The following is a 14,139-nucleotide window of genomic DNA, read 5'->3' as shown; positions in this document are numbered from 1 at the left end:
GGCAATTTTAAGATTGTTTTATGATATATTCAAGAATCCAGTGTCTGTAATTCCACTCACAGCTCTACAGCATGAAGAAAAATATTGTCTACTCAAAATATTTCAGTTGACTAGTCTGACTTTCTGATTAGCTGATTTTTTATAGCTATTCTTGCAGGAATTTTGGCATTACATAAAGCCTTTTAGAAATTATGAAAAAAAAATAAAATTTCTGGTCCTTGGAGACCTACACATTTAAATTTGCTTCATTACTAACAAACAGATTTATTACCTATTTTCCATTCATATTATTAAAGATTATTTATTGGCTACAGATGTGAGTTTTAACATCTTAATTTGTAAGATATAAGTTTTAACATCAGTCATAGACAAGTGGGAAAGCTACAAATTACTCAAATTACATTTAAATTTTAGTAGGAAATACAGGAGTTATGTTCCCTATCATATTCCATTATATTTGTATTTCTAAGTCTCTTGGGATCAAACTGTTCAATATTGTCTAAGGGATAGCAAGGCTACTGTTTTCACTGTATTTATTGTCATAAATATTGTACCTATTTGTGATTTGAAATGCAACCACACTCGTAATCTATTGCTATCCTATAAAACTAGCTTGTAGTCAGTTACCTAACCGTGCTGATAGTATTTTATTATCCACACATTACAATGCAAGTAACAGCCTGAAACATCCTTTTCCCTTATGTGAATGAAGGAGCTTAAAATACTCCCATTACCCTGTTTCCTGCAAACCCGCTTTCCAAATCCTTTCTTCAAGAGTGTTGCAGAACAGCAGAAAAAACCCCAACCCCACATTTGCATGCTTGTGATCAATTACAAAGTATGGAAAACAGAAGAGGATGGGTCTGAAGAACAGTAGCAACTCTTCCAGTAAATGGCTGTTTCCTCTTTCTCAAGGCTTTCATAGAATGAAAAGGATAACAGTTCTCAGATGCTGACCATCTGAAAGGTACCTATATTTAACATCACCGTAACCCCTAAAATAAATGAACATTTTGTTACCTTATGATTTTAAGAGTTCTCAACTTGAGAAGGGTCAAGCAAGGTATTAGACACATTCAACACACACTAGACGCTTTTTCAGGCAACTCTACTCCAGTAGACAGCACTTCAAACTTTACAGATGCTTGTAATAAAGACATAAAAAATTAAAACCCCTGATTGCTAGTTTCAAATGCACTACCTCTTTAAAAACTGACTTGCTCTTGTGGGCATGTAAAGACCTGCTACTGCTACAGCTGCCACATAGCAGGGAATTTGTCTGCAGAAGCAATGTGTCTAGTCATAATCTTCTGAAACATGAAGGTGCTTATTTCTGATTTTATTGCATTTATAATATTAAGTTATTAGAACATTCCTGTGCTGGAACTGTCATTTCCACTATGCACTCTGTTTCTTAAGCATTCATAACTTAACAATTTTAATTTGTATCTGTCTGAAATTTGGTGCGTTAGTCATCTTGCACACAAATTTCCTCTGAAGAGGTGGGGGAAATTAAAAGCTTTGGATTTCTTCCTTGGGAGTCCAGGATATTTTTAGAAATGTTGCTAATATTTCAGTTAAGAATAATATTTTATTTCAATGCCTTGGTTGAACAGCCTGGATTACTGGTTTCCAATCCAAACTGTACCAAAACTATGCTGGCCCTGTGCCTTCTTAGGTAGCTCTGTGCTGCCATGTGAAATGAGGGACACTGAGGGGTATCTTTGCAGACATGTGAATGCAATAGGGATGGCTCTCAAGGAGAAAGCATATCTTGAAATGATCTTGAAATAATCTTGAAATAATTCTGGGAGGCAATGATCCCTTTTCTGCAATAGGATCTAGAAACTCCAAAGATTCAGACTTCAAATCCAATCTGTGACCTCCAACAAGTTTCTTAATTTAATTCAGGTTGCACAGGGAACTTTAGCTGCCACTTAATACATGAGTGATATGACAAGTCTTACTACGTATTTGTTAAATAACTTATAACATACCCTCAAAGTATGGACACATATAATATGTTCTAATAGTGTCTATCACTTTTTATATTCCAAAGTGAGTTCATTAAGCTCACTGGAACTCTAGGTGCTGTATGACCCAAGAACTGTTTTATGAGGCTGTGTCTAGATTACTTGCAGGCTTGCTGTCAGTAGATACTCAATAGCACATATTTACCTATGGGTATCTGAAATTACAAGTAGCTAACAGTAACATCTTCCATTGTCTTCTTTTTGGGATGACTCACAAAAGTCCAATAATAAAATACCAGCAAAACAAATATATGCAATTGTCATACATTACAGATCAAGCTTTTGTTCTGCTTTGACAAGGTTATACTGCTTCCCTGCATTGACACATCAACTTACACTGCACATAAAGCAAAGATGCAAGTTTTATCATGTGGAAAAGCACAGCAACTTCATAAAATCTGCTTTACTAACTACATCCCAGATACTTTCAAAACTCAGGAATTTCAGAGAAAAGTGTACATTGTTATTGTTAATCTATGTATCTATATAAATATGCTACTGTTACATTTCCCAATGGACCAGACCAGTAAGAGAAGCCTTCTTCCACTAAGTCCATAAGACTTTTACCATAGAAGTTTCTTTTGAAAACACCAGCCTGTCTGGACAGAAAGCATGCTAACAGTGCAAGTGCACACACATGTGCCCCAATGAAAGGACCTTGTGTCACCTCAAAGCATGATACTGTCACAGTAACAGTGAATTGCCCATCACCTGCTGGTCTGTGAAAAGCAAACAAATTCCTTTTGCTTCATTTTAATCCTACTGAGGTGGAGAAGAGCTATCCAGAATTATGAGAGGCAAAGGCAGAAGGTCTGTCTGTAGAACTGGAATCAGTGTTTGAGTGAAAGGGAGAACCATAGATCACTGATTAACAGATCAGCTGCCAAAGTCCACTATTTTACAAAAATCTGGCTTCCATGCTTCAGTATTAATAATTTTCTTTAAACAGAGCAACAGCGGCTTTATAAAAGGAGATGTACTTTAATCCAAAACATAAGCTAGCTAGATCATTCCTCTGCCACAGAGAGACATTTAGTGTGGGTTATAATTGATTTACAACGGAGTTGAGTGCATTTCTTTAGGCTCTTCTTATGGGTAGCCAAAAGGGACTACTTAAACTTTTTTCAACCAACTTAGAATCCAATTGTAGCAATAGGACTATCATGGTACAAAGGTTAATGATCTTTAGGATGTTAAGTGTGTAAGGGAAGAAATAACTTCTGTGAACTAAAAAAAACATATTGAATACATTTACATCCAGCAGAAAACATACCAAAACATGCCTTGTTATTTAGTCATTTCACTTTAATGAAATGTGACCACTAATGTGAATTATGGTATTTTTACTTGTCTCAAAAAATGTGCAAATGTATACAAAAATGAGGCAAAGCTGAACGTTTTTCAAGCTGATTTCACTGATAATGGAGCAATAAACCTGGCAAGAACAGGTACATGCAGGCTAGTTACACATGCAGCCTCTTAACTAGGCTGAGTACTGAATGGGAACTGACATTTCATATTCTTTTGTGGTTTTCTCTTGGCTTATTTTTTTTTTGTTTTGTTTGTTTTTTTAAACAATAAAAAAAAATTAATCTCATATCCTAAAGTAAGAGCTATATGACAAAAAAAACCTGGAAGCAAAAGCATAATTTGAATGTTCCTAGCATAGGAATTGTACCTGTGGAATCAAAAATTAGTAATGTGGAGATAACTATTATCTTTTAAGAAGAGAGTCTCCAGGTCTGCCAAGATCACTTTTCAAAGGGTTCCCACCTGCCCTGGCCTGACAGGCCCATTCTGAGAAAAAAACCAAAGAAATTCAGACCTAACTGCAATGGTGGTGTGAAAAATATTCTGAGATAGACATACTGAGTGAATTTGCTGTTAAATTTGCAATGTTAGGCTGGAAGTGTTAATGGTTTCTGTCAAATACAAATTTGTTTAGAGCCACAGGTGTGTCCTTTGTTTCACTCTTTCCCTCTCACCCCTACCATGAGCCTCAGGCTCAATGCTTATCTCTGCACTAACTCAACAGGAGTGGTTTGGTGCAAGCTTGAGGGGAAACACTGGCACAAAAGCATCAATAACTTGTAATTGAGAGCATTCTTCCTGCCTTAATTTTTGGCTCTAACAACCAGTGGTCTCCCAGGTAACACCCACACAGTTCAAGGAAGGACTGCTCACAGGAGGTTGAATGAATGAGGTCCCCGGGCTGTTGGTGAAATGCATGTGCACACCAGTGATACACGTGCTGTAACAAAAAGGGGCCTTGGCTTGTTCCCTCTGCTAGTGTACACGAAGACTGTGCATCTCTCTACAATATAATTTTACTCTCTACAGTGAAAAAGAAAGGCATGTGGCTGGTTTCTCCTTTCCCTTTCATTGCCCTCTTTCACCATGTGGCAGAATCCCTCCCAAGAAAGGAGGGAACCTGTCATGGCTATAGCTGCTAGCCTGCAGCACACCACTCTGAGCTGCAGGCAATTCTCAGCAGGCAATCAGAACTGATGCTTTCCAATACTTCTCAAGTATTACTGCTTTGCCAGGCTCCTGGATTTATCAACATGCATGGCCTGTTACTTTTTAACACTCAGGTAGAATGTTAAAGAGGGGCTGCGTTATAACCACGAACACAAGTGGAACATCAGCCAGCTGAGTGCAGGGGACTCCTTCCCTTGGCTAAAATTCAAACTATACATGCATGCATATGCTGTTTCAGACTAACATAGCTCAGTCTACAAATTATGTTAATAAAGATTACAATTTCTATACAGACTATACCAAATAAACCTACTTTCATGGAATGATGGTAACTCAGTTTGCTAGAATAGAACTCAGTACATTTTTGTATTTCTTAGTAAAGATCCCCATGTACTCTGATGCATACTGACCATATTTGGCTCAAGAACACATATGGAAACTCCACACGCGTAAAAAACTACACACAAAAAGACAGGGGAAAAATAATCAAAGAACAGATTCTAGCATAAGCTTTGCTGTATACGGCAAAGAGAAAACAAACACTCAGAATGAACAATTTGTTACCTGTTATTTTATGGGGTACAGCTGCCCTACAGGAAACAAAAGCAGACAATATACAAGCAGAATGAAGAATGTTCAGCTCTGTCTGGTGTTACCAAAACCACTGCAAGCAAAACCAATTGCCTCAAAGGCAAAAACATAACTTTGTCTGATGTAGGCTTTTATTTTTATTCCTCCTTTTTCACCTCAAGGAAATGGTTCTGCTGCTATGGCTCTGATCAGCAGTAAATTAGAATTAGGTAGAAAGGGCTAGGATGAGGGGGTAACGTAAAAGCTGGAGGGCAGAAATGAGAAAAGAAAATTGCTAAATAATACACAGGTCTTTTCTGTGAAAAGCTGGCAGAACTGCTGAGGAATAACTCAAAATATCATCCAAATGCCACTGATTGAAAAATCATCAGGGGAGAAGGGCTCACATCCAGAGAGCAACCTACTGAGTGAAAAGTCTATTTAAGATTCCTTGACCTCAGGGGAAGAAGATGGTGGTAAATGCTGGGATCTCACAGAAAGGAGGAGTAACAGGGTTGGCAGAATAAGACTGTCTGAAATGCTCTGAAGATACCTATTCAATGTTATGAACCTTACTATATCCTTTGGAGACAGGACAACTGTTGAGAAGAAACTCTCCTGGCAATGAAATATGTGCTCAGCTCCATAAACCAAAATCATCAATGGAAGGGCAAAAGAAAAGGAAGGCAGTGTAGAAAAGTTATTGAGGTACTTACAGTCTACAAAAAAGACTTCAATACTGTCAGTGCTTTCAGCACACTTGTCAAGGGATGGTGAGATCCTCTTCAGCTCAAGATCCATCAGTCTCTTGCTTGGTAGGAGAGATCCTAGGATTCAGTATCATTACAAGACAATGGATAGGTCTATCTGTGTGACAACCTTCCTGAAGTCATCTCATGAAAAAGACAGCTTGACAGAATTACATTTTCAAACTCTATGCGTCTGCCTTCAAAAGGCTTGTCTTCTTGTTGGGCATATGGAAACACACACATATCCAGATAATCCTCCTGCTTTATGGCAGAATATGATTGATAAGTACAAGGAGAGAGCTGAGGAGGAAACAGGAATAATTAAAGAGAAAGAAAAATGCAAGAAAATTCTTTAGAGTACAAAGGCAAAGGGCACTTCTATCATATAGGCAAGTAGATTAATAGGCAAGTCTGTGAGGAACAAGAGGAATTGGCACGAGTGAAAAGGGAGATTCTCTCTCCATCTGGACGATGATGCTTCATGCTGAGTACACATTGTGCCTCTACAACCCTGCGCTAAAGACCACACCGAAACACTGCTGGCAACTGGCAACTTTAAAATCTTAACTGCCTGAAGTAACATGTCTCAGAAAAATACTGCAAACCCAAGGGTAATGTGCTTTCTTACTGCTATAAAACTGGTGAGGAGACAACTATGAAATGCTTTCCAGCTCCAAAAAGAGAGGAGATGATGGGAAGAAGAACCCTGCCCTCTTCTTAAGAGATCACCTATGTGTTGAAGAAAAAGAGCTCATAGGTCACTAAGGGGAAGTTAAAATCATCTACCTTCAAATGGCAACATATAATCAAAAGTTCAGAACAAAAAGCGCAAGAGCCACTCAACACACTACCCTAAAACAAGTAATACTTGTTGTCAAAAAATGGACCTTCTATGAACTCTGCTTAGATATTTTCCATAGCCTCCAGGATGTTACCATTACAAAATGTGTCTTGATATGCAGTTCATTTTTTTGGTGCTCAATTCACGTTACTGCATCTAGATGTATCATCTGAGTCCACAAGGTCTTTAAAAATTTTGCAGGTGGTCCTTCCATGTGACTATGTTACTTTGTTTTTTTCTTTCTTCTCATCTTTTCTTATAAATCATTCCCTCTAGCCTCCAAAAAATTTTAATGCTCTGCTGTGAGTCTCAGCCAATTAACCTATACCTTCAGGTGGTCAAATTTGGATCCAGTTTTCCTGCTATTGTCTTTTCTTGTATTTTGTGCATTTGTTTTAAAATTCCCTTAACAATTATGCCAATGCCTGTACAGGGAATACTATAAAAAAAAAATGGACTAAGGTCTTTTAAAAGCCAAAAATTGAAAATTATCTTGTTTATTTGAAATCAATGTTATTTTACATAAATGAAAGAAATCTTTCTTGAATGAGAAAAGACAGTTAAAAAGGAAAGAGGGGAAGATGAACAGTTGAGAGTATTTTGATTACATAATTATATTAACATGCAATAGCTAGAATTATACTTTTATAAGCCTTTAAGACATCAGTACTGACTACCATTACAAAACACAAGTGAGATAGAAATTGAACCATTAAGTACTTTCTTTCTAAACAATTTGTTTTCAACTTAGCCACAGGCCTCCCAGGGTTTGAGTATCTTTATAAAAACATAAATACACATACATTAAAACAAATAATGTCCCTGTGGCTAAGGCTGGGAGTTGGCTTGTCTGACCTCACAGTAACTTAAAAGCAGTTTAAAAGGCAGTATAGTAATGAATAAAAACCAATGATTATCAATGAAATCCTTAAAGGCAGGTGTATAATAACTAACATAAAGGTCACCTTAATAGTCAATTTAGAGGTATTTCTAGATCTCCCAAGCCAAAGGATAAACTCTCCAGTACTAAAATTTGCCATTACTACAAAAGTTCATTTAATTGTTCAGCCTCTAACTCATTATCTGTAATTAAGAAAAATCAGATTTCAAAGCAACAAGAGAAGACTGTGATAAAGCTGTTTGAAGTACTCTCTGGCAGGGATAAAGCCAGCAGAGAGGTGGCTGTCATAAAATAGCCAAATGGCTTTTTCCACCTCCATCAAGGTCACTTTACTGATGATGTGCTCAATAAGATGATAATGCATTTAACCACTTTCCTTGCATCTGACTTCGACCTTATTGCAAATCCAAATGGCCTTGTTTAACTACCCTGGCCTTTCAACATTTCCCTGAACAAAGATAATTAAGGAGATATACTGCCCCCTACTATCACAGGAATTGAAAGACAAATAAACTTTTAAGAGCACAGCCAGGTGTCTATTGCATTAATGTACAATGTTTAAGCAGGGGGTAAAATGAAATAATGGTTAAATAATTATAAAAGGTTAACAAAGTTAACTTTGCTATGTAAGACAATTCTGTTCTATTTGAAAGAAAGAACGTAAGAGGCTTTCCAGGCTACTTTTTACAACTCCCTGGACAACAGTCTTTTCTTTAATGCAGTTTCTGACTTAAGAGGAAAAATGTTCTGCAAAAATTAACAATGCTGAAATTTCTGCAGATTTGAAACTGGTTATATTTCATACATGGGTACAATAATGTTTTATGAAAAACCAGGTCTATATGATTAAACCAAAAGTTGCTCTAAAAAAACATTTCTAATTTTTTTTTTTTTTTAGTTTGTGTGTGGTCAGCAACTATACTAGAGGTGAAAATTAAAGTTTAAAAATTAGTTTGGCAGTATGACAATTTGAAAGCCTAAGGTAGTGGTTTTTTATGATTTATACAATGATGAAAACCAACCAAATAATATCACTATATAATAACAGTTGCTTTTTTTTTTTAATTTTGATTGACATATACTCTTCCATTCCAAACAGCTCTCCAGGACACTAATTCTTCGTGATACAAAAAAAAAAAAAAAAAAAAGAAGAAAAAGCCCCGTGTCAACAGCTCTTGGACTAATAACAACTGAAACAGAATAAAAAGAATAAAAAAGCTGGTAAAGCAGTTGGATATTAGTTAAGCAGAGATGCAAGAGATCTTATTTTAGATTCATTTTCTTCTAAATCTGCTTTTCTTTTAATCATCTTAGAAATATTGCTGTATAGGTCTGAATTCCCTTCAAAAGCAAGAAAGAGGCAAACCAGCAAGTTGTATCAGAAAGATAAAAACACAAAATTCACTGTTGATGTGAAACTAGGTATGTCAGCTTACTGCTACTGCAAAAATTGCTGTTCCTTTGCCACAGAAAAGAAACTATGAAGAAAACGTGTCACATGTATCTGATCAGTTTTATCATAATGCAGTTCTTCAGAAATCACAGCAAATCCACTCCTGCCATTTTGTCAGGCCACCATTACTTTGGGTTGTAGATGTAGTTTGTGCAAATTTCAACATGTTCAGGTATTTGGCTTAACCTTTTGCTGAAACACTTCTTAATGCAGACTCAACTCCTGAACTCCAAATACACCAGAAGTTAAACCTCCTGTAAAGGTACTTTCTAGCAGTAAATACAAAAATCAGTGATTACAGCATCAAAACCATGAAGTTTGCAATGATTCATATAGCACAGCTATGCAAAGTCTTTTCTGCTGTATATAACAAGCCATAAATAAACCTTTCACTCTGAGCTAGAATGATATACTGTTTCCAGATATGAGAACTCTATCTTTTCCTTACATTTAAAGGACTTCCTTCATAAACAATCTACTCTGAAGCAGTTTACAAAAACAGTTATTTCATTTCAAGTTTGGATAAACGGTGGCCCTAGTCAATCTCAAAAGAAGACTAAAGCACCTTGTTGTTACCTTAAGTCCTGAACTTTTCATATATGAATTGCACTTTGAAGTCCTTAAACATAGACAAAGAAGATGAATGACTATTTTCTATTCAATCAGAGTATTTCAACCACCTACCTATTCTGTTCAGAGTTTTTAACGTGGGTGATGCTTTTTAAAGGAACACAAGTGCCATTTTTTCCACTTGTCCCTAACATTTAAAAAAGTTAACTTCACTGGAAAACTACAAAAACATTTTGTTAGTACAGCTGCTTTATTTCATCCTGATTTCTTGTTTTGTATAAAAATTTTCAAACCTAAAAAGATACATACATCTTCAAACCATTAGTGAGGTCACCAGCTCACAGCATCATCTTCCATACCTCACTGAACATTCAAAAGCCCTCTTGCTATTCTGAAATGCATAAATCTGTAACTACCTCTGGAGAAAGTCTTTCAAACCCACACAGAGCAAAGTCTATAGACATATTTAGAATGAATATAACCAGCAATAAGATCTTTAAAAAGATGCAGAAAGGATAGGAAAGCTAACGTCTTTTCTTATTTTGGACAACAATACAGTGAAGTCCTATTTTCTGAGATCATCACTCAAATGTCTATGTTGTACAAAGTGTATATATTTTGACCTTTTATTTTTCCTTGTTTACTTCAACAAGTGAATTGGGAAGCAATACAAATTACAGGAAGAAAAGTTATAAAGTCTGATCTCACAATTGCTTATCAGACCATTTTGGTAATTTGAAAAGTCTTCACAGATGCCCATTAGAAATGAAAGAAAACAGCTCAAGACAAATTTCTTAAGTTGGGTCCATTTGCATGATACACTGATACTTACAGATATTTCTATATCTCCCAAGCCAAAGGATTAACCCTTCAGTACTAAAATTTGGCATTATTAGAAAAGCTAATTTCAGTGTTCAGCTTCTAACTTACTATCTGTAATTAGGAAAAATCAGATTTCAAAGCTGATGGGTGTATGGCAGCATTCTTATTATGGACCTTTAGAATGAACACTATCTGACATGACATTTTATATATTGTTATTCCATCAATTATCAATTTTTCTAGCTATCACATCAGCTGCTTTTCTTCAAAAGAAAAAAGTCAAACTGCATGGAACATATAACTTCTCGTGTTCTCAATTCTGCTACAGAAAGGTTAACAAGTAAAAATGACAAGCCAAAGCCATCTAAACATTATATGTTTTTTTAAAGGACCTATTGCTTAGGTTTCTTGCTAAATTGTAACACACCCTTTTATAACTCCTTTAAAGAAAAAAAAATCTTTATACTGTGAAATATGAAGCCACATTCCACACACGATTGCAGAGCAAATAATCAAAAATTTTGTAACATCTCATTTGTAGTTACTGAGCTGCTTGGCAGTTTTGAGCCCCAGTCTGATAGATGAAAAAATGGTAAAATAGATTTTTTCTGTTCTTGTTTGAGCACCTTTCCTTTCCCAAGTTTTACATAAATACTTCCACCTGAACTTACTGAGGATACAGTAGAAGATTTACCGTTTGAAAGAAAAGAAGGAAAAGTGAACTACACCAGCTATGTGCACACCACCTAGAAGTTCATGGGAATAAACCCAACCTATTTAGTACCATTATGCAAATTACAAATTCTTATCTCAATGATAGGCTATACTTAACATCAGGCAATTACAGCCTTGTGTCTATTAAGCAATTAATACACTTTCCAATGGATAGGGACTCTTGCCATCTTCAGTAACTTTTCTACACATTTTCAGTGATTTTACTCTGTGGACTAGAGATCTTAGGGGAGAGAAGGTACTTCCCTTCCTCTCCCTCCATTGTTCTCCACCTTCAAAGCTGCTAACAAACAGCTTGAGTGCAGCTCAGTCTTTGTCTCGGAGTTTGGTAGTTCACATCCTAAGTTTCGTTCCCCATTGCTAAAATATTAGAAGGCAAGGTTTTTGAAAGCTTTCCACAGGATCAGCCCGAAAACAGACACAAAGTTAACAAAGGGCAGCTATCATTACAAAGTGTCAGTTTGTTTACTAGAGCAGATCAGTATTTCCTCAAATCTTTAAAGTTCAGATTGTTTTGTTTAATAAAGTTTTTAAAAGGGCAAATGGGCTAAATAAGGTGAACATAGGCGAAGATAGTATAAAATAAAGCACTCCACAGACAGATGGGTAGTTCAAATTCACATGGATGAACAGGAAAACTAAAACGTAGTGCGCACAAAAGCTGCAATGGTATGCTCATGCACTGGGATACAGACATTATTATTTTAAGTAAATTTAACTGCTGACATACCTTTCTCAGGCTTTCCCGCCCCCCAATCCTTCTTTAAAGTCTACTTTTGCAATTAACAGAGGTCTCCGGATGGCTCACTGAAATATTTAAAGCTGAAGAACAAAAGGTTTATTTTAAAAATGAAAACCTTGGCTTGTACAACTCCAGACATGAATCTGCTTTCAATTACTGAAAGTATTTCCACTTCAGTGAAAAAGGATCAAATCTTCAACTACACCATCTTTAGGCAATGAATTTGATTATACCAAGCTTTAAGAATACAGAATGACTTTGTGACACAGCTGTATATTCCACGCGTATCATGTATTAGGTATACAGAAAAGAAGGAGCTGGCACTTTAAATGAGAAGCAGACAGAAATGTGTCTGCTCACAGCAGCGCGGTACTTCCATAGCAAAGCTCTGCTTTAGGGTTGTTTTTTTTTTTTCAGGTGCCCACATAAATGTCAAAGATTACACTAGGCTTTAAATGAAGGACTTTACAATCATTTAGAAATTAATCCGGGCTGATTTTCTCCCCATACTTTCATTTGCATAATTTGCACTGTTGTAAAGTTACGTTTTTCTTTCTGGACTTTGGAATGAGCTCAATCTCCTCCACATCCCCCCAGTGCAGCAGGTATCGCAGCCCCTAGGAGCACGATAATCAGAAGCACTTCATACTTTTCCCATTACACGAGCCTAACAGAGTCGGGCGAGGGAGCTCGAAGGCTTCACTCCGCAGCGAGACGCGATACCTCAAATGCAAATTATGCAAAAACTTCTCATTTCTTACATCTCCGATTGCGCGAATCTCTCCTACCGCATCCCAGCCAGACCCCGGCTCGGGCTCTTTCAGCAGCACGGCGAGACACAGGAGTGGCGCGGTTACCTCCCGGCTCAGCCGCGCTGGGCTCGCAGGGCGGGCAGTGCCGGCCGCCCGCGGCTCCTCGCAGCGCTGCCCGAGCGGCGGAATGAGGCGGCAGCGGCGGCGGCAGCGGCACCGCCCCCGGCCCGAGCCCCGCGCCCCGCCCCGCCCCGCCCCGCGCCCCACCTCGGCCGGCCCGCGCCGCTCCTCTCCGCTCCGCTCCGCTCCGCCGCCAGCCCCGTCTGCGCCCAGCGCCGCCACAGCCCGCGGCGGCCCCGCGCCCTCACGGCGAGCGGCGGGGCCGGGCCCGGCTCCGCCTAACCCTTTCGGGGCCGCGGGGTGACTTCGCGGAGCGGCCGCGAGCGCGTTCTGCCAGGAGCTCCGGAGAAGGGCAGGAGGAGCCTTCCCGGAGAGCGCGGAGCTGCAGCCGCGGCGCTGTTCGTACGGCTCGCGGGGCCGCGGGCATCCACCGCACAGCGGGGATTTCCCGAGACACAAAATAAACTCCCTGCCGCGCGAGGTAGCTGGTGTATTAGCGTAAAGTACCTGCCTGCTCCCTGCCGCGCCAGCCGCCGCCGCAGCCCGGGAGGCGGAGAGGGAAGCAGCTCGGCTCGGTGCTGGCGGAAGGCGCTGGCGTTCGGCCGGTGCCCGAGGAGCAGCGCGGCTGAGCACACGGACCGGGCCGGAGCCGAGCGCAGCTGTGAGCGCGCAGATGTGACAACAGCTCCCTCATCACGCACCACCTGGGCTTTAATTGAAACAGAAACACCTCCCCCTCCATTTAGCACCGGAGGAGACAGTTTTTCTTCACGTCTACAGAGGCATGAATATAATACACTCTGCTCACTTCAAAACACTCGGCAATTTATGATCAAGTCCTTTGCTAATGAAGCCTTTGGAGTTGCAGCTTGATCTTACTGGACACATTATGCATCATAGCTGTCAGAAAAAGCTATCAGATAATAGATACAAAATACAGCATTCACATGACTCACCATTAATTTCTGCAATACTGTAGAGAGAGCAAGAACAACTACATGCCTACAAAATATGCAGATACTGATGTACTCATTCAAAACAGAAACGCCTCTTTTCAGCTGGCAATCAAACTGAAGTTAGTGCCTCTGTCTTTCGTAAAAGAACCAGGTTTTAAATATTTTCTTATTTTTTTTAGCTACCCCCTTTTTGAACATGGAACTCCTTTAAAATATCTGTGGGAATGATATGTCCAACTTCATTCTTAACAGCACTACACAAAGAATCTTCTGAGCTGGCTTAGAAAATACAGTGATACAGAGGAATTTCTACAAAACTTGTGTTATGGTTTTCTTTTCACCTTGGACTTTTGCTAATAATAACTAACTTAATTCTTTCTCACCCTATTACACGATCTGTTGCTGACAAAGGCCAAG

At 38.7% G+C, this 14,139-nt stretch overlaps 1 protein-coding gene across 13 annotated transcripts in view; it reads right to left on the bottom strand.

Moving 5' to 3' along the window:
* The window catches only part of TENM3 (teneurin transmembrane protein 3), a 410,560-nt gene that overhangs the window by 224,893 nt on the left and 171,528 nt on the right, over positions 1 to 14,139 (bottom strand). The window contains exon 1 of one of the 13 annotated variants that reach the window (XM_085058735.1): positions 12,656 to 12,832. The exons of 11 other annotated variants lie outside the window; for them this stretch is intronic. The gene's annotated coding sequence lies outside the window, so the exon portion shown is untranslated. Of the gene's footprint in view, positions 1 to 11,882; positions 12,632 to 12,655; positions 12,833 to 14,139 lie in introns of those variants that run through there. One more of the 13 variants, XM_085058736.1, reaches the window with a different exon arrangement.

This window comes from Lichenostomus cassidix, chromosome 4 (genome assembly GCF_008360975.1).
Source record: "Lichenostomus cassidix isolate B80296 chromosome 4, HeHo_3.0, whole genome shotgun sequence".
NCBI classification, from domain to species: Eukaryota; Metazoa; Chordata; class Aves; order Passeriformes; family Meliphagidae; genus Lichenostomus; species Lichenostomus cassidix.
The sequence above is the reverse complement of the archived record's forward strand: the minus strand, read 5'-3'. Positions and strand labels throughout refer to the sequence as shown.